We start from the raw sequence: 27,997 nt of genomic DNA on the forward strand, positions 1-27,997 counted from the left end.
GTTTTTCCTAAACAACACGTTGTAACTCGAAAAGCTTTGGTGTTGCGTGTATGTCTAAGCGTGTAGCCTCAAAAGAGAATGCACAGGAGAGTTTTTCCTCGAAAGAATATGTAAGAATACCACGTTATAAGGAAATACAGTGTTGCAGAGAAAGACAAATACGTACGTTTTGGAAACACTTTACGAGAAGAAATAACACATCATGCAAAATTAGCTTGTATCTCCTAAACAAAACGTGGTAACTCGAAAGGATTTGGTGTGGCATGCACGTCTATACGTTTAGCGTCAAAAGAGAACCCACAGGAGAATATTCTTTTGTCAAAATTTGTCAGAAAACCATGTTTTAAGGAAATCCCACATCGTGCGAAATTATCTTTTTATTCATAAACAACACGTTGTAACTCGAAAAGCTTTGGTGTTGCCTGTATGTCTAAGTGTGTAACCTCAAAAGGGAACGCACAGGATAGTTTTCTCTTGAAAGAATATGTAAGAATACCACGTTATAAGGAAATACAGTGTTGCAGAGTAAAGACAAATACTTACGTATTGGAAACACCTTACGAGAAGAATTAACGCATCTTACAAAATTAGCTTGTATCTTCTAAACAACAGGTTGTAACTCGAAAAGATTTGGTGTGGCGTGTACGTCTAAACGTATAGCCTCAAAAGAGAACCCACAGGAGAATTTTCTTTTGTCAAAATTTTTCAGAAAACTACGTTTTAATGAAATCCCGCATCGTGCGATATCATCTTCTTTTTCCTAAACAACATGTTGTAACTCGAAAAGCTTTCGTGTTGCGTGTATGTGTAAGCATGGAGCCTCAAAAGAGAAGGCACAGGAGGGTTTTCTCTCGAAAGAATATGTAAGAATACCACGTTATTAGGAAATACAATTTTGCAGAGTAAAGACAAATAAGTATATATTGGGAACACTTTTCGAGAAGAAACAAAGCATCGAACAAAATTAGCTTGTATCTCCTAAACAACACGTGGTAACTCGAAAAGTTTTGGTTTGGCGTGTACGTCTAAACGTGTAGCCTCAAAAGAGAACACAAAGGGGAATTTTCTTTCGTCAAAATTTGTCAGAAAACCACGTTTTAAGGAAATCCCGCATCCTCCGAAATTATCTTGTTTTTCCTAAACAACACGTTGTAACTCGAAAAGCTTTGGTGTTGCGTGTATGTCTAAGCGTGTAGCTTCAAAAGAGAATGAACAGGAGAGTTTTCTCTCGAAAGAACATGTAGGAATACAACGTTATAAGGAAATACAGTGTTGCAAAGTAAAGACAAAAAGTACATATTGGAAACATTTTACGAGAAGAAATTACGCATCATACAATATTAGCTTGTATCTCCTAAACAACAAGTGGAAACTCAAAAACATTTGGTTTGGCGTGTACGTCTAAAAGTGAAGCCTCAAAAGAGAAACCACTGGAGAATTTTCTTTCTTCAAAATTTGTCAGAAAACCACGTTTTAACGAAATCCCACATCCTACAAAATTATCTTGTTTTCCTAAACAACAAGTTGTAACTCGAAAATCTTTGGTGTTGCGTGTATGTTTAAGTGTGTAGCCTCAAAAGGGAATGCACAGGAGAGTTTTTTCTCTCGAAAGAATATGTAAGAATACCACGTTATAAGGAAATACAGTGTTGCAGAGAGAAGACAAATACGTACATATTGGAAACACTTTAAGAGCAGAAATAAATCATTGTACAAAATTGGCTTGTATCTCCTAAACAACACGTTGTAACTCGAAAAGATTTCATGTGACATGTACGTCTAAACATGTAGCCTCAAAAGAGAACCGACAGTAGAATTTTCGTACATCAAAATTTGTCAGAAACCACGTTTTAACGAAATCTCGCATCGTGCGAAATTATCTAGTTTTTTCCTAAACAACACGTTGTAACTCGAAAATCTTCTGTGTTGCTTGTATGGCTAAGCGTGTAGACTCAAAGGAGAATGCACAGGAGAGTTTTCTCTCGAAAGAATATGTAAGAATACCACGTTATAAGGAAATACAGTGTTGCAGAGTAAAGACAAAAGCGTATGTATTGGAAACACTTTACAAGAAGAAATAACGCATCATACTAAATTAGCTTGTATCTCCTAAACAACAGATTGTAACTCGAAAGGATTTGGTGTGGCATGTACGTCTAAACGTGTAGCCTCAAAAGAGAACCGACAGGAGAATTTTCTATCGTCAAAATATGTGAGAAAACCACGTTTTAAGGAAATCCCTCATCGTGCAAAATTATCTTCTTTTTCCTAAACAACAAGTTGTAACTCGAAAAGTTTTGGTGTTGCGTGTATGTCTAAGCGCGTAGCCTCAAAAGAGAACGCAAAGGAGAGTATTTTCTCGATAGATTTGTAAGAATACCACGTTATAAGGAAATACAGTGTTGCAGAGTAAAGACAAATACGTACGTATTGGAAACACTTTACGAGAAGAAATAACGCATTGTACAAAATTAGCTTGTATCTCCTAAACAACACGTTGTAACTCGAAAGGATTTGATGTGGCGTGTACGTCTAAACGTGTAGCCTCAAAAGAGAACCCACAGGAGAATTTTCTTTGGTCAAATTTGTCAGAAAAACACGTATTAAGGAAATCCTGCATCGTGCGAATTTATCTTGTTTTTCCTAAACAACACGTTGTAACTCAAAAAGCTGTTGTGTTGCGTGTATGTCTCAGTGTATAGCCTCAAAAGAGAACACACAGGAGAGTTTTCTCTCGAAAGAATATGTAAGAATACCACGTTATAAGGAAATACAGTGTTGCAGAGTAAAGACAAATACGTACGTATTGGAAACCCTTAAACTTTAAGAGATGAAATAAAGCATCGTACAAAATTAGCTCATATCTCCTAAACAACACGTTGTAACTTGAAATGACTTGGTGTGGAGTGTACGCCTAAATGTGTAGCCTCAAAAGAGAACCCATAGGAGAATTTTCTTTGGTCAAAATTTTCAGAAAACCACGTTTTAAGGAAATCCTGCATCGTGCAAAATTATCGTGAGAGAGTATCTTGTTTTTCCTAAACAACACGTTGTAATTCGAAAAGCTTTGGTGTTGCGTGTATGTCTAAGCATGTAGCCTCAAAAGAGAACGCACAGGAGAGTTTTCTCTCGAAAGAATATGTAAGAATGCCACGTAATAAGGAAATACAGTGTTGCAGAGTAAAGACAAATACGTACTTATTGGAAACACTTTATGAGAAGTAATAACGCATTGTAAAAAATTAGTTTGTATCTCCTAAACAACACGTTGTAACTCGAAAAAATTTGGTGTGGCGTGTACGTCTAAATGTGTAGCCTCAAAAGAAAACCCACAGGAGAATTTTCTTTGGTAAAAATTTGTCAGAAAACCACGTATTAAGGAAATCCAGCATCGTGCGAAATTATCTTGTTTTTCCTAAACAACGCGTTGTAACTCGAAAAGCTTTGGTGTTGTGTGTATGTCTAAGCATGTAGCCTCAAAAGAGAACACACAGAAGAGTTTTCTCTCGAAAGAATATGTAAGAATACCACGTTATAAGGAAGTACAATGTTGCAGAATAAAGACAAATACTTACATATTGGAAACCCTTAAAATTAGAGAGATGAAATAAAGCATCATACAAAATTAGCTTGTATCTCCTAAACAACATGTTGTAACTCGAAAAGATTTGGTGTGGCGTGTACGTCTAAACGTGTAGCCTCAAAAGAGAACCACAGGACAATTTTCTTTCGTCAAAATTTGTCAGAAAACAGCGTTTTAAGGAAATCCCGCATCGTGAGAAATTATTTTGTTCTTCCTAAACAACACGTTGTAATTCGAAAAGCTTTGGTGTTGCGTGTATGTCTAAGCGTGTAGCCTCAAAAGAGAACGCACAGGAGAGTTTTCTCTCGAAAGAATATGTAAGAATACCACGTTATAAGGAAATAAGTGTTACAGAGTAAAGACAAACACATAAGTATTGGAAACACTTTACAAGAAGTAATAATGCATCGTACAAAATTAGCTTGTGTCTCCTAAACAACACGTTGTAACTCGAAAAGATTTGGTGTGGCGTTTACAACTAAACATGTAGCTTCAAAAGAGAACCCACAGGAGAATTTTCTTTCGTCAAAATTTTCAGAAAACCACGTTTTAAGGAAATCCGCATCATGCGAAATTATCTTGTTTTTCCTAAACAACAGGTTGTAATTCGAAAAGCTTTGGTGTTGTGTGTATGTCTAAGCATGTAGCCTCGAAAGAGAACGCACAGGAGAGTTTTCTCTCGAAAGAATATGCAAAAATACCACGTTATAAGGAAATACAGTGTTGCAGAGTAAAGGCAAATATGTATGTATTGGAAAAATTTAAACTTTATGAGAAGAAATAACGCATCGTACAAAATTAGCTTGTATCTCCTAAACAACACGTTGTAACTCGAAAAGATTTGGTGTGGTGTGTACATCTAAACGTGTAGCCTCAAAAGAGAACCCACAGGAGTATTTTCATTCGTCAAAATTTGTCAGAAAACCACGTTTTAAGGAAATCCCGCATCGTGCTAAATTATCTTGTTTTTCCTAAACAAAAAATTGTAATTCGAAAAGCTTTGGTGTTGCGTGTATGTTTAATCGTGTAGCCTCAAAAGAGAACGCACAGGAGAGTTTTCTCTCGAAAGAATATGTAAGAATACCACGTTATAAGTAAATACAGTGTTGCAGAGTAAAGACAAATACATACTTATTGGAAACACTTAAACTTTACGAGAAGAAATAAGGCATCATACAAAATTAGTTTGTATCTCCTAAACAACACGTTATAACTCGAAAAGATTTGGTGTGGTGTGTACGTCTAACGTGTAGCCTCAAAGGAGAACCACAGGACAATTTTCTTTCGTCAATATTTGTCAGAAAACCACGTTTTAAGGAAATCCTGCATCGTGCGAAATTATCTTGTTTTTCCTAAACAACACGTTGTAACTCGAAAAGCTTTGGTGTTGCGTGTATGTCTAAGCGTGTAGCCTCAAAAGAGAATGCACAGGAGAGTTTTCTCTCGAAAGAATATGTAAGAATACCACGTTATATGGAAATACATTGTTGCAGAGTAAAGACAAATAAGTACGTATTGGAAACACTTTACAAGAGGTAATAACGCATCGTACAAAATTAGCTTGTATCTCCTAAACAAAACGTTGTAACTCGAAAAGATTTGGTGTAGCGTTTACAACTAAACATGTAGCCTCAAAAGAGAACCCACAGGAGAACTTTCTTTCGCCAAAATTTTTCAGAAAACCACGTTTTAAGGAAATCCCGCATCGTGTGAAATTATCTTGTTTTTCCTAAACAACAGGTTGTAATTCGAAATGCTTTGGTGTTGCGTGTATGTCTAAGCATGTAGCCTCTAAAGAGAACGCACAGGAGAGTTTTTCTCTCTAAAGAATATGCAAGATTACCACGTTATAAGGAAATACAGTGTTGCAGAGTAAAGGCAATTACATACATATTGGACACATTTAAACTTTACGAGAAGAAATAACGCATCTTAAAAAATTAGCTTGAATCTCCTAACCAACACGTTTAAACTCGAAAGGATTTGGTGTGGCGTGTACGTCTAAACGTGTAGCCTCAAAAGAGAACCCACAGGAGTATTTTATTTCGTCAAAATTTGTCAGAAAACCACGTTTTAAGGAAATCCCGCATCGTGCGAAATTATCTTGTTTTTCCTAAACAACACACTGTAACTCGAAAAGCTTTGGTGTTGCGTGTATGTCTACGCGTGTAGCCTCAAAAGAGAATGCACAGGAGAGTTTTCTCTCAAAAGAATATGTAAGAATACCACGTTATCAGGAAATACAGTGTTGCAGAGTAAAGACAAATACGTACTTATTGGAAACACTTAAACTTTACGAGAAGAAATAAGGCATCGTACAAAATTACTTTGTATCTCCTAAACAACACGCTGTAACTCGAAAGGATTTGGTGTGGCGTGTACGTCTAAACGTGAAGCCTCAAAAGAGAACCCACAGGAGAGTTTTCTTTCGTCAAAATTTGTCAAAACCCACGTTTTAAAGAAATCCCGCATCGTGCGAAATTATCTTGTTTTTCCTAAACAACATGTTGTAACTCGAAAAGGTTTGGTGTTGCGGGTATATCTAAGCGTGTAGCCTCAAAAGAGAACGCACAGGAGAGTTTTCTCCCAAAAGATTATATAGGAATACCACATTATAAGGAAATACAGTGTTGCAGAGTAAAGACAAATACAATCTTATTGGAAACACTTAAACTTTATGAGTAGAAATAACACATAGTACAAAATAAGCTTGTATCTCCTAAACAACACGATATAACTTGAAAGGATTTGGTGTGGCTTGTACGTCTAAACGTGTACCCTCAAAAGAGAACCCACAGGAGAATTTTCTTTCGTCAAAATTTGTCAGAAAACCACGTTTTAAGGAAATCCCGCATCGTGCGAAATTATCTTGTTTTTCCTAAACAACACGTTGTAACTCGAAAAGCTTTGGTGTTGCGTGTATGTCTAAGCGTGTAGCCTCAAAAGAGAATGCACAGGAGAGTTTTCTCTCGAAAGAATATGTAAGAATACCACGTTATATGGAAATACATTGTTGCAGAGTAAAGACAAATACGTACGTATTGGAAACACTTTACGAGAGGTAATAACGCATCGTACAAAATTAGCTTGTATCTCCTAAACAAAACGTTGTAACTCGAAAAGATTTGGTGTGGCCTTTACAACTAAACATGTAGCCTCAAAAGAGAACCCACAGGAGAATTTTCTTTCGTCAAAATTTTTCAGAAAACCACGTTTTAAGGAAATCCCACATCGTGTGAAATTATCTTGTTTTTCCTAAACAACAGGTTGTAATTCGAAATGCTTTGGTGTTGCGTGTATGTCTAAGCATGTAGCCTCTAAAGAGAACGCACAGGAGAGTTTTTCTCTCCAAAGAATATGCAAGATTACCACGTTATAAGGAAATACAGTGTTGCAGAGTAAAGGCAATTACGTACGTATTGGACACATTTAAACTTTACGAGAAGAAATAACGCATCTTAAAAAATTAGCTTGTATCTCCTAAACAACACGTTTTAACTCGAAAGGATTAGGTGTGGCGTGTACGTCTAAACGTGTAGCCTCAAAAGAGAACCCACAGGAGTATTTTCTTTCGTCAAAATTTGTCAGAAAATCACGTTTTAAGGAAATCCCGCATCGTGCGTAATTATCTTGTTTTTCCTAAACAACACATTGTAACTCGAAAAGCTTTGGTGTTGCGTGTATGTCTAAGCGTGTAGCCTCAAAAGAGAATGCACAGGAGAGTTTTCTCTCGAAAGAATATGTAAGAATACCACGTTATAAGAAAATACAGTGTTGCAGAGTAAAGACAAATACGTACTTATTGGAAACACTTAAACTTTACGAGAAGAAATAAGGCATCTTACAAAATTAGTTTGTATCTCCTAAATAACACGCTGTAACGCGAAAAGATTTGGTGTGGCGTGTACGTCTAAACGTGTAGCCTCAAAAGAGAACCCACAGGAGAGTTTTCTTTCGTCAAAATTTGTCAAAATCCACGTTTTAAAGAAATCCCGCATCGTGCGAAATTATCTTGTTTTTCCTAAACAACAGGTTGTAACCCGAAAAGGTTTGGTGTTGCGGGTATATCTAAGCGTGTAGCCTCAAAAGAGAACGCACAGGAGAGTTTTCTCCCAAAAGATTATGTAGGAATACCACATTATAAGGAAATACAGTGTTGCAGAGTAAAGACAAATACATACTTATTGGAAACACTTAAACTTTACGAGTAGAAATAACACATAGTACAAAATAAGCTTGTATCTCCTAAACAACACGATATAACTCGAAAGGATTTGGTGTGGCTTGTACATCTAAATGTGTACCCTCAAAAGAGAACCCACAGGAGAATTTTCTTTCGTCAAAATTTGTCAGAAAACCACGTTTTAAGGAAATCCCGCATCCTGCGAAATTATCTTGTTTTTCCTAAACAACACGTTGTAACTCGAAAAGCTTTGGTGTTGCGTGTATGTCTAAGCGTGTAGCCTCAAAAGAGAATGCACAGGAGAGTTTTCCCTCGAAAGAATATGTAAGAATACCACGTTATATGGAAATACATTGTTGCAGAGTAAAGACAAATACGTAAGTATTGGAAACACTTTATGAGAGGTAATAACGCATCGTACAAAATTAGCTTGTATCTCCTAAACAAAACGTTGTAACTCGAAAAGATTTGGTGTGGCGTTTACAACTAAACATGTAGCCTCAAAAGAGAACCCACAGGAGAATTTTCTTTCGTCAAAATTTTTCAGAAAACCACGTTTTAAGGTAATCCCGCATCGTGTGAAATTATCTTGTTTTTCCTAAACAACAGGTTGTAATTCGAAATGCTTTGGTGTTGCGTGTATGTCTAAGCATGTAGCCTCGAAAGAGAACGCACAGGAGAGTTTTTCTCTCTAAAGAATATGCAAGATTACCACGTTATAAGGAAATACAGTGTTGCAGAGTAAAGGCAATTACGTACGTATTGGACACATTTAAACTTTACGAGAAGAAATAACGCATCTTAAAAAATTAGCTTGTATGTCCTAACCAACACGTTTTAACTCGAAAGTATTTGGTGTGGCGTGTACGTCTAAACGTGTAGCCTCAAAAGAGAACCCACAGGAGTATTTTCTTTCGTCAAAATTTGTCAGAAAACCACGTTTTAAGGAAATCCCGCATCGTGCGAAATTATCTTGTTTTTCCTAAACAACACATGTAACTCGAAAAGCTTTGGTGTTGCGTGTATGTCTAAGCATGTAGCCTCAAAAGAGAACGCACAGGAGAGTTTTCTCTCGAAAGAATATGTAAGAATACCACGTTATAAGGAAATACAGTGTTGCAGAGTAAAGACAAATACGTACTTATTGGAAACACTTAAACTTTACGAGAAGAAATAAGGCATCGTACAAAATTAGTTTGTATCTCCTAAACAACACGCTGTAACTCGAAAAGATTTGGTGTGGTGTGTACATCTAAACGTGTAGCCTCAAAAGAGAACCCACAGGAGTATTTTCTTTCGTCAAAATTTGTCAGAAAACCACGTTTTAAGGAAATCCCGCATCGTGCGAAATTATCTTGTTTTTCCTAAACAACACATGTAACTCGAAAAGCTTTGGTGTTGCGTGTATGTCTAAGCATGTAGCCTCAAAAGAGAACGCACAGGAGAGTTTTCTCTCGAAAGAATATGTAAGAATACCACGTTATAAGGAAATACAGTGTTGCAGAGTAAAGACAAATACGTACTTATTGGAAACACTTAAACTTTACGAGAAGAAATAAGGCATCGTACAAAATTAGTTTGTATCTCCTAAACAACACGCTGTAACTCGAAAAGATTTGGTGTGGCGTGTACGTCTAAACGTGTAGCCTCAAAAGAGAACCCACAGGAGAGTTTTCCTTCGTCAAAATTTGTCAAAACCCACGTTTTAAAGAAATCCCGCATCGTGCGAAATTATCTTGTTTTTCCTAAACAACATGTAACTGGAAAAGTTTTGGTGTTGCGGGTATATCTAAGCGTGTAGCCTCAAAAGAGAACGCACAGGAGAGTTTTCTCCCAAAAGATTATGTAGGAATACCACATTATGAGGAAATACAGTGTTGCAGAGTAAAGACAAATACATACTTATTGGAAACACTTAAACTTTACGAGTAGAAATAACACATAGTACAAAATAAGCTTGTATCTCCTAAACAACACGATATAACTCGAAAGGATTTGGTGTGGCTTGTACGTCTAAACATGTACCCTCAAAAGAGAACCCACAGGAGAATTTTCTTTCGTCAAAATTTGTCAGAAAACCAAGTTTTAAGGAAATCGCGCATCATGCGAAATTATCTTGTTTTTCCTAAACAACACGTTGTAACTCGAAAAGCTTTGGTGTTGCGTGTATGTCTAAGCGTGTAGCCTCCAAAGAGAACGCACAGGAGAGTTTTCTCTCGAAAGAATATGTAAGAATAACACGTTATAAGGAAATACAGTGTTGCAGAGTAAAGGCAAATACAAACATATTGGAAACACTTAAACATTACGAGAAGAAATAACGCACCGTAAAAAAATTAGCTTATACCTCCTAAACAACACGTTGTAACTCAAAAATATTTGGTGTGGCGTGTACATCTAAACGTGTAGCCTCAAAAGAGAACCCACAGGAGAATTTTCTTTAGTCAAAATTTGTCAGAAAACCACGTTTTATGGAAATCCCGCATCGTGCGAAATTATCTTGTTTTTCCGAAACAACACGTTGTAATTCGAAAAGCTTTGTTGTTGCATGTATGTCTAAGGGTGTAGCCTCAAAAGAGAATGCAAAGGAGAGTTTTTTCTCAAAAGAATATGTAAGAATACCACGTTATTAGGAAACACAGTGTTGTAAAGACAAATACTTACGTATTGGAAAAACTTTACGAGAAGAAATAACGCATCGTACAAAATTAGCTTGTATCTCCTAAACAACACGTTGTAACTTAAAAAGATTTGGTGTGGCCTGTACGTCTAAACGTGTAGCCTCAAAAGAGAACCCACAGGAGAATTTTCTTTCGTCAAAATTTTTCAGAAAACCACATTTTAAGGAAATCCCTCATCGTGCGAAATTATCTTGTTTTTCCTAAACAACACGTTGTAACTCCAAAAGCTTTGGTGTTGCGTGTATGTCTAAGCATGTAGCCTCAAAAGAGAATGGACAGGAGAGTTTTCTCTCGAAAGAATATGTAAGAATACCACTTTATAAGGAAATACAGTGTTGCAGAGTAAAGGCAAATATGTACGTATTGGAAACACTTTATGAGAACAAATAACGCAACGTAAAAAATTAGCTTGTATCTCCTAAACAGCACGTTGTAACTCGAAAAGATTTGGTGTGGCGTGTACGTCTAAACGTGTAGCCTCAAAAGAGAACCCACAGGAGAATTTTCTTTCGTCAAAATTTTTCAGAAAACCACGTTTTATGGAAATCCCGCATCGTGCGAAATTATCTTGTTTTTCCTAAACAACATGTTGTAACTCGAAAAGCTTTGGTGTTCCGTGTATATCTAAGCTTGTAGCCTCAAAAGAGAACACACAGGAGAGTTGTATCTCGATAGAATTTGTAAGAATAACACGTTAAAAGGAAATACAGTGTTGCAAAGTAAAGACAAATACATATGTATTGGAAACCCATAAACTTTACGAGATGAAATAAAGCATCGTACAAAATTAGCTTGTATCTCCTAAACAACACGTTGTAACTCGAAAAGATGTGGTGTGGCATGTACGTCTAAACGTGTAGCCTCAAAAGAGAACCCACAGGAGAATTTTTTTCGTCAAAATTTTTCAGAAAACCACATTTTAAGGAAATCCCGCATCGTGCGAAATTATCTTGTTTTTCCTAAACAACACGTTGTAACTCCAAAAGCTTTGGTGTTGCGTGTATGTCTAAGCATGTAGCCTCAAAAGAGAATGCACAGGAGAGTTTTCTCTCGAAAGAAAATGTAAGAATACCACTTTATAAGGAAATACAGTGTTGCAGAGTAAAGGCAAATACGTACGTATTGGAAACACTTTATGAGAACAAATAACGCAACGTAAAAAATTAGCTTGTATCTCCTAAACAACACGTTGTAACTCGAAAAGATTTGGTGTGGCATGTACGTCTAAACGTGTAGCCTCAAAAGAGAACCCACAGGAGAATTTTCTTTCGTCAAAATTTTTCAGAAAACCACGTTTTATAGAAATCCCGCATCGTGCGAAATTATCTTGTTTTTCCTAAACAACATGTTGTAACTCGAAAAGCTTTGGTGTTCCGTGTATATCTAAGCGTGTAGCCTCAAAAGAGAACACACAGGAGAGTTGTATCTCGATAGAATTTGTAAGAATAACACGTTAAAAGGAAATACAGTGTTGCAAAGTAAAGACAAATACATATGTATTGGAAACCCATAAACTTTACGAGATGAAATAAAGCATCGTACAAAATTAGCTTGTATCTCCTAAACAACATGTTGTAACTCGAAAAGATGTGGTGTGGCATGTACATCTAAACGTGTAGCCTCAAAAGAGAACCCACAGGAGAATTTTTTTCGTCAAAATTTTTCAGAAAACCACGTTTTACGGAAATCCCGCATAATGCGAAATTATCTTGTTTTTCCTAAACAACACGTTGTAACTCGAAAGGCTTTGGTGTTGCGTGTATGTCTAAGCATGTAGCCTCAAAAGAGAACGCACAGGAGAGTTTTTTCTCGATAGAATTTGTAAGAATACCACGTTATAAGGAAATACAGTGTTGCAGAGTAAAGACAAATACGTATGTATTGGAAACCCATAAACTTTACGAGATGAAATAAAGCATCGTACAAAATTAGCTTGTATCTCCTAAACAACACGTTGTAACTCGAAAAGATTTGGTGTGGCGTGTACGTCTAAACGTGTAGCCTCAAAAGAGAACCAACAGGACAATTTTCTTTTGTCAAAATTCGTCAGAAAACCACGTTTTAAGAAAATCACGCATCGTGAGAAATTATCTTGTTCTTCCTAAACAACACGTTTTAACTCGAAAAGCTTTGGTGTTGGGTGTATGTCTAAGTGTGTAGCCCCAAAAGAGACCACACAGGAGAGTTTTCTCTCGAAAGAATATGTAAGAATACCACGTTATAAGGAAATACAGTGTGGCAGAGTAAAGACAAATACGTACGTATTGGAAGCACTTTATGAGAGAAATAACGCATCTTGCAAAATTAGCTTGTTTGTCCTAAACAACACGTTGTAACTCAAAAAGATTTGGTGTGGCGTGTACGTCTAAACGTGTAGCCTCAAAAGAGAACCCACAGGAGAGTTTTCTTTCGTCAAAATTTGTCAGAAAACCACGTTTTAAGGAAATCCTGCATCGTGCGAAGTTATCTTGTTTTTCATAAACAACACTTGTAACTCGAAACGCTTTGGTGTTGCCTGTATGTCTAAGTGTGTAGCCTCAAAAGGGAATGCCCAGGATAGTTTTCTCTCGAAAGATTATGTAAGAATACCACGTTATAAGGAAATACAGTGTGGCAGAGTAAAGACAAATACGTACATATTGGAAACACTTTACGAGAAGAATTAGCGCATCATAAAAAATTAGCTTATATCTCCTAAACAACACGTTGTAATTCGAAAAGATTTGGTGTGGCGTGTACGTCTAAACGTGTAGCCTCAAAAGAGAACACACAGGAGAATTTTCTTTCGTTAAAATTTTTCAGAAAACCACGTATTTAGGAAATCCCGCATCGTGCAACATCATCTTCTTTTTCCTAAACAACATGTTGTAACTCGAAAAGCTTTAGTCTTGCGTGTATGTCTAAGCACGGAGCCTCAAAAGAGAAGGCACAGGAGAGTTTTCTCTCGAAAGAATATGTAAGAATACCACGTTATAAGGAAGTGCAATTTTGCAGAGTAAAGTCAAATAAGTACATATTGGAAACACTTTACGAGAAGAAATAACGCATCATAAAAAATTAGCTTGTATCTCCTAAACAACACGTTGTAACTCGAAAAGATTTGGTGTGACGTGTTCGTCTAAACGTGTAGCCTCAAAAGAGAACCGACAGGAGAATTTTCGTTCATCAAAATTTGTCAGAAACCACGTTTTAAGGAAATCTCGCATCGTACGAAACTATCTAGTTTTCCCTAAACAACACGTTGTAACTCGAAAAGCTCTGGCGTTATGTGTATGTCTAAGCATGTAGCCTCAAAGGAGAACGCACAGGAGAGTTTTCTCTCAAAAGAATATGTAAGAATACCAAGTTATAAGGAAATACAGTGTTGCAGAGTAAAGACAAACACGTACGTATTGGAAACACTTTACGAGAAGAATTAAAGCACAGTACAAAATTAGCTTGTATTTCCTAAACAACACGTTGTAACTCGAAAAGATTTGGTGTGGCGTGTACGTCTAAACGTGTACCCTCAAAAGAGAACCCACAGGAGAATTTTCTTTCGTTAAAATTTTTCAGAAAACCACGTTTTAAGGAAATCCCGCATGGTGCCAAATCATCTTCTTTTTCCTAAACAACATGTTGTAACTCGAAAAGCTTTGGTGTTGCCTGTATGTCTAAGCGTGGAGCCTCAAAAGAGAACGCTCAGGAGAGTTTTCTCTCGAAAGAATATGTAAGAATACCACGCTATAAAGAAATACAATTTTGCAGAGTAAAGGCAATTAAGTACATATTGGAATCACTTTACGAGAAGAAATAACGCATCATACAAAATTAGCTTGTATCTCCTAAACAACACGTTGTAACTCGAAAAGATTTGGTGTGACGTGTACGTCTAAACGTGTAGCCTCAAAAGAGAACCCACAGGAGAATTTTCTTTCATCAAAATTTGTCAGAAACCACGTTTTATGGAAATCTCGCATCGAGCGAAATTATCTATTTTTTCCTAAACAACACGTTTTAACTCGAAAAGCTCTGGTGTTGAGTGTTTGTCTAAGCATGTAGCCTCAAAAGAGAACGCACAGGAGAGTTTTCTCTCGAAAGAATATGTAAGAATACCACGTTATAAGGAAATACAGTGTTGCAGAGTAAAGACAAACACGTACGTATTGGAAACACTTTACGAAAAGAATTAATGCATAGTACAAAATTAGGTTGTATCTCCTAAACAACAAGTTGTAACTCGAAACTTTTGGTGTGGTGTGTACGTCTAAACGTGTAGCCTCAAAAGAGAACCCACAGGAGAATTTTCTTTCTTCAAAATTTTTCAGAAAACCACGTTTTAAGGAAATTCCGCATCGTGCGAAATCACCTTCTTTTTCCTAAACAACATGTTGTAACTAGAAAAGCATTGGTGTTGCGTGTATGTGTAAGCGTGGAGCCTCCAAAGAGAAGGCACAGGAGAGTTTTCTCTCGAGAGAATATGTAAGAATACCACGTTATAAGGAAATACAATTTTGCAGAGTAAAGACAAATAAGTACATATTGGAAACACTTTAGGAGAAGAATTAACGCATCGTACAAAATTAGCTTGTATCTCCAAAACAACACATTGTAACTCGAAAAGATTTGGTGTGGCGTGTTCATTTAAACATGTAGCCTCAAAAGAGAACCCACAGAATAATTTTCTTTCTTCAAAATTTGTCAGAAAACCACGTTTTAAGGAAATCCCGTATCGTGCGAAATCATCTCCTTTTTGCTAAACAAAACGTTATAACTCGAAAAGCTTTGGTGTTGCGTGTATGTGTAAGCATGGAGCCTCTAAAGAGAACGCACAGGAGAGTTTTCTCTCGAAAGAAATTTTAAGAATACAACATTATAAGGAAATACAGTGTTGCAGAGTAAAGACAAATACGTACGTATTGGAAAAACTTTACGAGAAGAAATATTGCATCGTACAAAATTTGCTTGTACCTCCTAAACAACACGTGGTAATTCGAAAGGATTTGGTGTGGTGTGTACGTCTAAACGTGTAGCCTCAAAAGAGAACCCACAGGAGAATTTTCTTTCTTCAAAATTTGTCAGAAAACCACGTTTTAAGGAAATCCCGCATCGTGCGAAATTATCTTGTTTTTCATAAACAACACGTTGTACCTCGAAAAGCTTTGGTGTTGCCTGTATATCTAAGTGTGTAGCCTCAAAAGGGAGCGCACAGGATAGTTTTCTCTCGAAAGAATATGTAAGAATACCACGTTATAAGGAAATACAGTGTTGCAGAGTAAAGACAAATACTTACATATTGGAAAAACTTTACGAGAAGAATTAACGCATAGTACAAAATTAGCTTGAATCTCCTAAACAACACATTGTTACTCGAAAAGATTTGCTGTAGCGTGTACGTCTAAACGTGTAGCCTCAAAAGAGAACCCACAGGAGAATTTTCTTTCGTCAAAATTTTTCAGAAAACCACGTTTTAAGGAAATCCCGCATTGTGCGAAATCATCTTTTTCCTAAACAACATGTTGTAACTCGAAAAGCTTTGGTGTTGCGTGTATGTCTAAGTGTGGAGCCTGAAAAGAGAAGGCACAGAAGAGTTTTCTCTCGAAAGAATATGTAAGAATACCACATTATACGGAAATACAATTTTGCAGAGTAAAGACAAGTAAGTACATATTGGAAACACTTTAGGAGAAGAAATAACGCATCGTACAAAATTAGCTTGTATCTCCTAAACAACACGTTGTAACTCGAAAAGATTTGGTGTGAGGTGTACGTCTAAACGTGTAGCCTCAAAAGAGAACCCACTGGAGAATTTTCTTTCATCAAAATTTGTCAGAAACCACATTTTAAGGAAATCTCGCATCGTGCGAAATTATCTTATTTTTCCTAAACAACACATTGTAACTCGAAAACCTTTGCTGTTTCGTGTATGTCTAAGCATGTAGCCTCAAAAGAGAACACCCAGGAGAGTTTTCTCTCGAAAGAATATGTAAGAATACTACGTTATAAGGAAATACAGTGTTGCAGAGTAAAGACAAATACTTACGTATTGGAAACACTTTAAGAGAAGAAATAACGTGTCGTACAAAATTAGTTAGTATCTCCTAAACAACACGTTGTAACTCGAAAAGATTTGGTGAGGCTCGTACGTCTACACGTGCAACCTCAAAAGAGAAACCACAGGAGAATTTTCTTTCTTCAAAATTTGTCAGAAAACCACGTTTTAAGGAAATCCCGCATTGTGCGAAATTATCTTGTTTTTCATAAGCAACACGTTGTACCTCGAAAAGCTTTGGTGTTGCCTGTATATCTAAGTGTGTAGCCTCAAAAGGGAACGCACAGGATAGTTTTCTCTCGAAAGAATATGTAAGAATACCACGTTATAAGGAAATACAGTGTTGCAGAGTAAAGACAAATACTTACATATTGGAAAAACTTTACGAGAAGAATTAACGCATAGTACAAAATTAGCTTGAATCTCCTAAACAACACATTGTTACTCGAAAAGATTTGCTGTAGCGTGTACGTCTAAACGTGTAGCCTCAAAAGAGAACCCACAGGAAAATTTTCTTTCGTCAAAATTTTTCAGAAAACCACGTTTTAAGGAAATCCCGCATCGTGCGAAATCATCTTTTTCCTAAACAACATGTTGTAACTCGAAAAGCTTTGGTGTTGCGTGTATGTGTAAGTGTGGAGACTGAAAAGAGAAGGCACAGAAGAGTTTTCTCTCGAAAGAATATGTAAGAATACCACATTATAAGGAAATACAATTTTGCAGAGTAAAGACAAATAAGTACAAATTGGAAATATTTTACGGGAAGAAATAACGCATCGTAAAAAATTAGCTTGTATCTCCTAAACAACACGTTGTAACTCGAAAAGATTTGGTGAGGCTCGTACGTTTACACGTGTAGCCTCAAAAGAGAACCCACAGGAGAACTTTCTTTCGCCAAAATTTGTCAGAAAACCACGTTTTAAGGAAATCCCGCATCGTGCAAAATTATCTTGTTTTTCCTAAACAACACGTTGTAACTCGAAAAGCTTTGGTGTTGCGTGTATGTCTAAGCGTGTAGCCTCTAAAGAGAACGCACAGGAGAGTTTTCTCTCGAAAAAACATGTAAGAATACAACGTTATAAGAAAATACAGTTTTGCAGTGTAAAGACAAATACGTATGTATTGGAAACACTTTACGAGAAGAAATAATGCATCTTACAAAATTATCTTGTATCTCCTAAACAACACGTGGTAACTCGAAAGGATTTGGTGTGGTGTGTACGGCTAAACGTGTAGCCTCAAAAGAGAACCCACAGGAGAATTTTCTTTCGTTAAAATTTTTCAGAAAACCACGTATTAAGGAAATCCCGCATCGTGCGAAATCATCTTCTTTTTCCTCAACAACATGTTGTAACTCGAAAAGCTTTAGTGTTGCGTGTATGTCTAAGCGTGGAGCCTCAAAAGAGAAGGCACAGGAGAGTTTTCTTTCAAAAGAATAGGTAAGAATACCACGTTATAAGGAAATACAGTGTTGTAGAGTCAACAAAAATACATATGTATTGGAAACACTTTAGGAGAAGAAATAACGCATCATACAAAATTAGCTTGTATCTCCTAAACAACACGTTATAACTCGAAAAGATTTGGTGTGATGTGTACGTCTAAACGTGTAGCCTCAAAAGAGAACCCACAGGAGAATTTTCTTTCATCAAAATTTGTCAGAAACCACGTTTTAAGAAAATCTCGCATCGTGCGAAATTATCTTGTTTTTCCAAACAACACGTTGTAAATCGAAAAGCTTTGGGGTTGCGTGTATTTCTAAGCGTGTAGCCTCAAAAGAGAACGCACAGAAAAGTTTTCTCTCGAAAGAATATGTTGGAATACCACCTTATAAGGAAATACGGTGTTGCAGAGTAAAGACAACTAAGTACGTATTGGAAACACTTTAAGAGAAGAAATAACGCATCGTACAAAATTAGCTTGTATCTCCTAAACAACACGTTGTAACTCGAAAAGATTTGGTGTGGCTCGTACCTCTACACGTGTAGTCTCAAAAGAGAACCCACAGGAAAACTTTTTTCGTCAAAATTTTTCAGAAAACCACGTTTTATGGAAATCTCGCATCGTGCGAAATAATCTTGTTTTTCCTAAACAACACGTTGTAACTCGAAAAGCTTTGGTGTTGCGTGTATGTCTAAGCGTGTAGCCTCAAAAGAGAATGCACAGGAGAGTTTTTCCTCGAAAGAATATGTAAGAATACCACGTTATAAGGAAATACAGTGTTGCAGAGAAAGACAAATACGTACGTTTTGGAAACACTTTACGAGAAGAAATAACACATCATGCAAAATTAGCTTGTATCTCCTAAACAAAACGTGGTAACTCGAAAGGATTTGGTGTGGCATGCACGTCTATACGTTTAGCGTCAAAAGAGAACCCACAGGAGAATATTCTTTTGTCAAAATTTGTCAGAAAACCATGTTTTAAGGAAATCCCACATCGTGCGAAATTATCTTTTTATTCATAAACAACACGTTGTAACTCGAAAAGCTTTGGTGTTGCCTGTATGTCTAAGTGTGTAACCTCAAAAGGGAACGCACAGGATAGTTTTCTCTTGAAAGAATATGTAAGAATACCACGTTATAAGGAAATACAGTGTTGCAGAGTAAAGACAAATACTTACGTATTGGAAACACCTTACGAGAAGAATTAACGCATCTTACAAAATTAGCTTGTATCTTCTAAACAACAGGTTGTAACTCGAAAAGATTTGGTGTGGCGTGTACGTCTAAACGTATAGCCTCAAAAGAGAACCCACAGGAGAATTTTCTTTTGTCAAAATTTTTCAGAAAACTACGTTTTAATGAAATCCCGCATCGTGCGATATCATCTTCTTTTTCCTAAACAACATGTTGTAACTCGAAAAGCTTTCGTGTTGCGTGTATGTGTAAGCATGGAGCCTCAAAAGAGAAGGCACAGGAGGGTTTTCTCTCGAAAGAATATGTAAGAATACCACGTTATTAGGAAATACAATTTTGCAGAGTAAAGACAAATAAGTATATATTGGGAACACTTTTCGAGAAGAAACAAAGCATCGAACAAAATTAGCTTGTATCTCCTAAACAACACGTGGTAACTCGAAAAGTTTTGGTTTGGCGTGTACGTCTAAACGTGTAGCCTCAAAAGAGAACACAAAGGGGAATTTTCTTTCGTCAAAATTTGTCAGAAAACCACGTTTTAAGGAAATCCCGCATCCTCCGAAATTATCTTGTTTTTCCTAAACAACACGTTGTAACTCGAAAAGCTTTGGTGTTGCGTGTATGTCTAAGCGTGTAGCTTCAAAAGAGAATGAACAGGAGAGTTTTCTCTCGAAAGAACATGTAGGAATACAACGTTATAAGGAAATACAGTGTTGCAAAGTAAAGACAAAAAGTACATATTGGAAACATTTTACGAGAAGAAATTACGCATCATACAATATTAGCTTGTATCTCCTAAACAACAAGTGGAAACTCAAAAACATTTGGTTTGGCGTGTACGTCTAAAAGTGAAGCCTCAAAAGAGAAACCACTGGAGAATTTTCTTTCTTCAAAATTTGTCAGAAAACCACGTTTTAACGAAATCCCACATCCTACAAAATTATCTTGTTTTCCTAAACAACAAGTTGTAACTCGAAAATCTTTGGTGTTGCGTGTATGTTTAAGTGTGTAGCCTCAAAAGGGAATGCACAGGAGAGTTTTTTCTCTCGAAAGAATATGTAAGAATACCACGTTATAAGGAAATACAGTGTTGCAGAGAGAAGACAAATACGTACATATTGGAAACACTTTAAGAGCAGAAATAAATCATTGTACAAAATTGGCTTGTATCTCCTAAACAACACGTTGTAACTCGAAAAGATTTCATGTGACATGTACGTCTAAACATGTAGCCTCAAAAGAGAACCGACAGTAGAATTTTCGTACATCAAAATTTGTCAGAAACCACGTTTTAACGAAATCTCGCATCGTGCGAAATTATCTAGTTTTTTCCTAAACAACACGTTGTAACTCGAAAATCTTCTGTGTTGCTTGTATGGCTAAGCGTGTAGACTCAAAGGAGAATGCACAGGAGAGTTTTCTCTCGAAAGAATATGTAAGAATACCACGTTATAAGGAAATACAGTGTTGCAGAGTAAAGACAAAAGCGTATGTATTGGAAACACTTTACAAGAAGAAATAACGCATCATACTAAATTAGCTTGTATCTCCTAAACAACAGATTGTAACTCGAAAGGATTTGGTGTGGCATGTACGTCTAAACGTGTAGCCTCAAAAGAGAACCGACAGGAGAATTTTCTATCGTCAAAATATGTGAGAAAACCACGTTTTAAGGAAATCCCTCATCGTGCAAAATTATCTTCTTTTTCCTAAACAACAAGTTGTAACTCGAAAAGTTTTGGTGTTGCGTGTATGTCTAAGCGCGTAGCCTCAAAAGAGAACGCAAAGGAGAGTATTTTCTCGATAGATTTGTAAGAATACCACGTTATAAGGAAATACAGTGTTGCAGAGTAAAGACAAATACGTACGTATTGGAAACACTTTACGAGAAGAAATAACGCATTGTACAAAATTAGCTTGTATCTCCTAAACAACACGTTGTAACTCGAAAGGATTTGATGTGGCGTGTACGTCTAAACGTGTAGCCTCAAAAGAGAACCCACAGGAGAATTTTCTTTGGTCAAATTTGTCAGAAAAACACGTATTAAGGAAATCCTGCATCGTGCGAATTTATCTTGTTTTTCCTAAACAACACGTTGTAACTCAAAAAGCTGTTGTGTTGCGTGTATGTCTCAGTGTATAGCCTCAAAAGAGAACACACAGGAGAGTTTTCTCTCGAAAGAATATGTAAGAATACCACGTTATAAGGAAATACAGTGTTGCAGAGTAAAGACAAATACGTACGTATTGGAAACCCTTAAACTTTAAGAGATGAAATAAAGCATCGTACAAAATTAGCTCATATCTCCTAAACAACACGTTGTAACTTGAAATGACTTGGTGTGGAGTGTACGCCTAAATGTGTAGCCTCAAAAGAGAACCCATAGGAGAATTTTCTTTGGTCAAAATTTTCAGAAAACCACGTTTTAAGGAAATCCTGCATCGTGCAAAATTATCGTGAGAGAGTATCTTGTTTTTCCTAAACAACACGTTGTAATTCGAAAAGCTTTGGTGTTGCGTGTATGTCTAAGCATGTAGCCTCAAAAGAGAACGCACAGGAGAGTTTTCTCTCGAAAGAATATGTAAGAATGCCACGTAATAAGGAAATACAGTGTTGCAGAGTAAAGACAAATACGTACTTATTGGAAACACTTTATGAGAAGTAATAACGCATTGTAAAAAATTAGTTTGTATCTCCTAAACAACACGTTGTAACTCGAAAAAATTTGGTGTGGCGTGTACGTCTAAATGTGTAGCCTCAAAAGAAAACCCACAGGAGAATTTTCTTTGGTAAAAATTTGTCAGAAAACCACGTATTAAGGAAATCCAGCATCGTGCGAAATTATCTTGTTTTTCCTAAACAACGCGTTGTAACTCGAAAAGCTTTGGTGTTGTGTGTATGTCTAAGCATGTAGCCTCAAAAGAGAACACACAGAAGAGTTTTCTCTCGAAAGAATATGTAAGAATACCACGTTATAAGGAAGTACAATGTTGCAGAATAAAGACAAATACTTACATATTGGAAACCCTTAAAATTAGAGAGATGAAATAAAGCATCATACAAAATTAGCTTGTATCTCCTAAACAACATGTTGTAACTCGAAAAGATTTGGTGTGGCGTGTACGTCTAAACGTGTAGCCTCAAAAGAGAACCACAGGACAATTTTCTTTCGTCAAAATTTGTCAGAAAACAGCGTTTTAAGGAAATCCCGCATCGTGAGAAATTATTTTGTTCTTCCTAAACAACACGTTGTAATTCGAAAAGCTTTGGTGTTGCGTGTATGTCTAAGCGTGTAGCCTCAAAAGAGAACGCACAGGAGAGTTTTCTCTCGAAAGAATATGTAAGAATACCACGTTATAAGGAAATAAGTGTTACAGAGTAAAGACAAACACATAAGTATTGGAAACACTTTACAAGAAGTAATAATGCATCGTACAAAATTAGCTTGTGTCTCCTAAACAACACGTTGTAACTCGAAAAGATTTGGTGTGGCGTTTACAACTAAACATGTAGCTTCAAAAGAGAACCCACAGGAGAATTTTCTTTCGTCAAAATTTTCAGAAAACCACGTTTTAAGGAAATCCGCATCATGCGAAATTATCTTGTTTTTCCTAAACAACAGGTTGTAATTCGAAAAGCTTTGGTGTTGTGTGTATGTCTAAGCATGTAGCCTCGAAAGAGAACGCACAGGAGAGTTTTCTCTCGAAAGAATATGCAAAAATACCACGTTATAAGGAAATACAGTGTTGCAGAGTAAAGGCAAATATGTATGTATTGGAAAAATTTAAACTTTATGAGAAGAAATAACGCATCGTACAAAATTAGCTTGTATCTCCTAAACAACACGTTGTAACTCGAAAAGATTTGGTGTGGTGTGTACATCTAAACGTGTAGCCTCAAAAGAGAACCCACAGGAGTATTTTCATTCGTCAAAATTTGTCAGAAAACCACGTTTTAAGGAAATCCCGCATCGTGCTAAATTATCTTGTTTTTCCTAAACAAAAAATTGTAATTCGAAAAGCTTTGGTGTTGCGTGTATGTTTAATCGTGTAGCCTCAAAAGAGAACGCACAGGAGAGTTTTCTCTCGAAAGAATATGTAAGAATACCACGTTATAAGTAAATACAGTGTTGCAGAGTAAAGACAAATACATACTTATTGGAAACACTTAAACTTTACGAGAAGAAATAAGGCATCATACAAAATTAGTTTGTATCTCCTAAACAACACGTTATAACTCGAAAAGATTTGGTGTGGTGTGTACGTCTAACGTGTAGCCTCAAAGGAGAACCACAGGACAATTTTCTTTCGTCAATATTTGTCAGAAAACCACGTTTTAAGGAAATCCTGCATCGTGCGAAATTATCTTGTTTTTCCTAAACAACACGTTGTAACTCGAAAAGCTTTGGTGTTGCGTGTATGTCTAAGCGTGTAGCCTCAAAAGAGAATGCACAGGAGAGTTTTCTCTCGAAAGAATATGTAAGAATACCACGTTATATGGAAATACATTGTTGCAGAGTAAAGACAAATAAGTACGTATTGGAAACACTTTACAAGAGGTAATAACGCATCGTACAAAATTAGCTTGTATCTCCTAAACAAAACGTTGTAACTCGAAAAGATTTGGTGTAGCGTTTACAACTAAACATGTAGCCTCAAAAGAGAACCCACAGGAGAACTTTCTTTCGCCAAAATTTTTCAGAAAACCACGTTTTAAGGAAATCCCGCATCGTGTGAAATTATCTTGTTTTTCCTAAACAACAGGTTGTAATTCGAAATGCTTTGGTGTTGCGTGTATGTCTAAGCATGTAGCCTCTAAAGAGAACGCACAGGAGAGTTTTTCTCTCTAAAGAATATGCAAGATTACCACGTTATAAGGAAATACAGTGTTGCAGAGTAAAGGCAATTACATACATATTGGACACATTTAAACTTTACGAGAAGAAATAACGCATCTTAAAAAATTAGCTTGAATCTCCTAACCAACACGTTTAAACTCGAAAGGATTTGGTGTGGCGTGTACGTCTAAACGTGTAGCCTCAAAAGAGAACCCACAGGAGTATTTTATTTCGTCAAAATTTGTCAGAAAACCACGTTTTAAGGAAATCCCGCATCGTGCGAAATTATCTTGTTTTTCCTAAACAACACACTGTAACTCGAAAAGCTTTGGTGTTGCGTGTATGTCTACGCGTGTAGCCTCAAAAGAGAATGCACAGGAGAGTTTTCTCTCAAAAGAATATGTAAGAATACCACGTTATCAGGAAATACAGTGTTGCAGAGTAAAGACAAATACGTACTTATTGGAAACACTTAAACTTTACGAGAAGAAATAAGGCATCGTACAAAATTACTTTGTATCTCCTAAACAACACGCTGTAACTCGAAAGGATTTGGTGTGGCGTGTACGTCTAAACGTGAAGCCTCAAAAGAGAACCCACAGGAGAGTTTTCTTTCGTCAAAATTTGTCAAAACCCACGTTTTAAAGAAATCCCGCATCGTGCGAAATTATCTTGTTTTTCCTAAACAACATGTTGTAACTCGAAAAGGTTTGGTGTTGCGGGTATATCTAAGCGTGTAGCCTCAAAAGAGAACGCACAGGAGAGTTTTCTCCCAAAAGATTATATAGGAATACCACATTATAAGGAAATACAGTGTTGCAGAGTAAAGACAAATACAATCTTATTGGAAACACTTAAACTTTATGAGTAGAAATAACACATAGTACAAAATAAGCTTGTATCTCCTAAACAACACGATATAACTTGAAAGGATTTGGTGTGGCTTGTACGTCTAAACGTGTACCCTCAAAAGAGAACCCACAGGAGAATTTTCTTTCGTCAAAATTTGTCAGAAAACCACGTTTTAAGGAAATCCCGCATCGTGCGAAATTATCTTGTTTTTCCTAAACAACACGTTGTAACTCGAAAAGCTTTGGTGTTGCGTGTATGTCTAAGCGTGTAGCCTCAAAAGAGAATGCACAGGAGAGTTTTCTCTCGAAAGAATATGTAAGAATACCACGTTATATGGAAATACATTGTTGCAGAGTAAAGACAAATACGTACGTATTGGAAACACTTTACGAGAGGTAATAACGCATCGTACAAAATTAGCTTGTATCTCCTAAACAAAACGTTGTAACTCGAAAAGATTTGGTGTGGCCTTTACAACTAAACATGTAGCCTCAAAAGAGAACCCACAGGAGAATTTTCTTTCGTCAAAATTTTTCAGAAAACCACGTTTTAAGGAAATCCCACATCGTGTGAAATTATCTTGTTTTTCCTAAACAACAGGTTGTAATTCGAAATGCTTTGGTGTTGCGTGTATGTCTAAGCATGTAGCCTCTAAAGAGAACGCACAGGAGAGTTTTTCTCTCCAAAGAATATGCAAGATTACCACGTTATAAGGAAATACAGTGTTGCAGAGTAAAGGCAATTACGTACGTATTGGACACATTTAAACTTTACGAGAAGAAATAACGCATCTTAAAAAATTAGCTTGTATCTCCTAAACAACACGTTTTAACTCGAAAGGATTAGGTGTGGCGTGTACGTCTAAACGTGTAGCCTCAAAAGAGAACCCACAGGAGTATTTTCTTTCGTCAAAATTTGTCAGAAAATCACGTTTTAAGGAAATCCCGCATCGTGCGTAATTATCTTGTTTTTCCTAAACAACACATTGTAACTCGAAAAGCTTTGGTGTTGCGTGTATGTCTAAGCGTGTAGCCTCAAAAGAGAATGCACAGGAGAGTTTTCTCTCGAAAGAATATGTAAGAATACCACGTTATAAGAAAATACAGTGTTGCAGAGTAAAGACAAATACGTACTTATTGGAAACACTTAAACTTTACGAGAAGAAATAAGGCATCTTACAAAATTAGTTTGTATCTCCTAAATAACACGCTGTAACGCGAAAAGATTTGGTGTGGCGTGTACGTCTAAACGTGTAGCCTCAAAAGAGAACCCACAGGAGAGTTTTCTTTCGTCAAAATTTGTCAAAATCCACGTTTTAAAGAAATCCCGCATCGTGCGAAATTATCTTGTTTTTCCTAAACAACAGGTTGTAACCCGAAAAGGTTTGGTGTTGCGGGTATATCTAAGCGTGTAGCCTCAAAAGAGAACGCACAGGAGAGTTTTCTCCCAAAAGATTATGTAGGAATACCACATTATAAGGAAATACAGTGTTGCAGAGTAAAGACAAATACATACTTATTGGAAACACTTAAACTTTACGAGTAGAAATAACACATAGTACAAAATAAGCTTGTATCTCCTAAACAACACGATATAACTCGAAAGGATTTGGTGTGGCTTGTACATCTAAATGTGTACCCTCAAAAGAGAACCCACAGGAGAATTTTCTTTCGTCAAAATTTGTCAGAAAACCACGTTTTAAGGAAATCCCGCATCCTGCGAAATTATCTTGTTTTTCCTAAACAACACGTTGTAACTCGAAAAGCTTTGGTGTTGCGTGTATGTCTAAGCGTGTAGCCTCAAAAGAGAATGCACAGGAGAGTTTTCCCTCGAAAGAATATGTAAGAATACCACGTTATATGGAAATACATTGTTGCAGAGTAAAGACAAATACGTAAGTATTGGAAACACTTTATGAGAGGTAATAACGCATCGTACAAAATTAGCTTGTATCTCCTAAACAAAACGTTGTAACTCGAAAAGATTTGGTGTGGCGTTTACAACTAAACATGTAGCCTCAAAAGAGAACCCACAGGAGAATTTTCTTTCGTCAAAATTTTTCAGAAAACCACGTTTTAAGGTAATCCCGCATCGTGTGAAATTATCTTGTTTTTCCTAAACAACAGGTTGTAATTCGAAATGCTTTGGTGTTGCGTGTATGTCTAAGCATGTAGCCTCGAAAGAGAACGCACAGGAGAGTTTTTCTCTCTAAAGAATATGCAAGATTACCACGTTATAAGGAAATACAGTGTTGCAGAGTAAAGGCAATTACGTACGTATTGGACACATTTAAACTTTACGAGAAGAAATAACGCATCTTAAAAAATTAGCTTGTATGTCCTAACCAACACGTTTTAACTCGAAAGTATTTGGTGTGGCGTGTACGTCTAAACGTGTAGCCTCAAAAGAGAACCCACAGGAGTATTTTCTTTCGTCAAAATTTGTCAGAAAACCACGTTTTAAGGAAATCCCGCATCGTGCGAAATTATCTTGTTTTTCCTAAACAACACATGTAACTCGAAAAGCTTTGGTGTTGCGTGTATGTCTAAGCATGTAGCCTCAAAAGAGAACGCACAGGAGAGTTTTCTCTCGAAAGAATATGTAAGAATACCACGTTATAAGGAAATACAGTGTTGCAGAGTAAAGACAAATACGTACTTATTGGAAACACTTAAACTTTACGAGAAGAAATAAGGCATCGTACAAAATTAGTTTGTATCTCCTAAACAACACGCTGTAACTCGAAAAGATTTGGTGTGGTGTGTACATCTAAACGTGTAGCCTCAAAAGAGAACCCACAGGAGTATTTTCTTTCGTCAAAATTTGTCAGAAAACCACGTTTTAAGGAAATCCCGCATCGTGCGAAATTATCTTGTTTTTCCTAAACAACACATGTAACTCGAAAAGCTTTGGTGTTGCGTGTATGTCTAAGCATGTAGCCTCAAAAGAGAACGCACAGGAGAGTTTTCTCTCGAAAGAATATGTAAGAATACCACGTTATAAGGAAATACAGTGTTGCAGAGTAAAGACAAATACGTACTTATTGGAAACACTTAAACTTTACGAGAAGAAATAAGGCATCGTACAAAATTAGTTTGTATCTCCTAAACAACACGCTGTAACTCGAAAAGATTTGGTGTGGCGTGTACGTCTAAACGTGTAGCCTCAAAAGAGAACCCACAGGAGAGTT

The sequence above is a fragment of the Apodemus sylvaticus genome, unplaced genomic scaffold (assembly GCF_947179515.1).
Source record: "Apodemus sylvaticus unplaced genomic scaffold, mApoSyl1.1 scaffold_66, whole genome shotgun sequence".
Lineage (NCBI taxonomy): Eukaryota > Metazoa > Chordata > Mammalia > Rodentia > Muridae > Apodemus > Apodemus sylvaticus.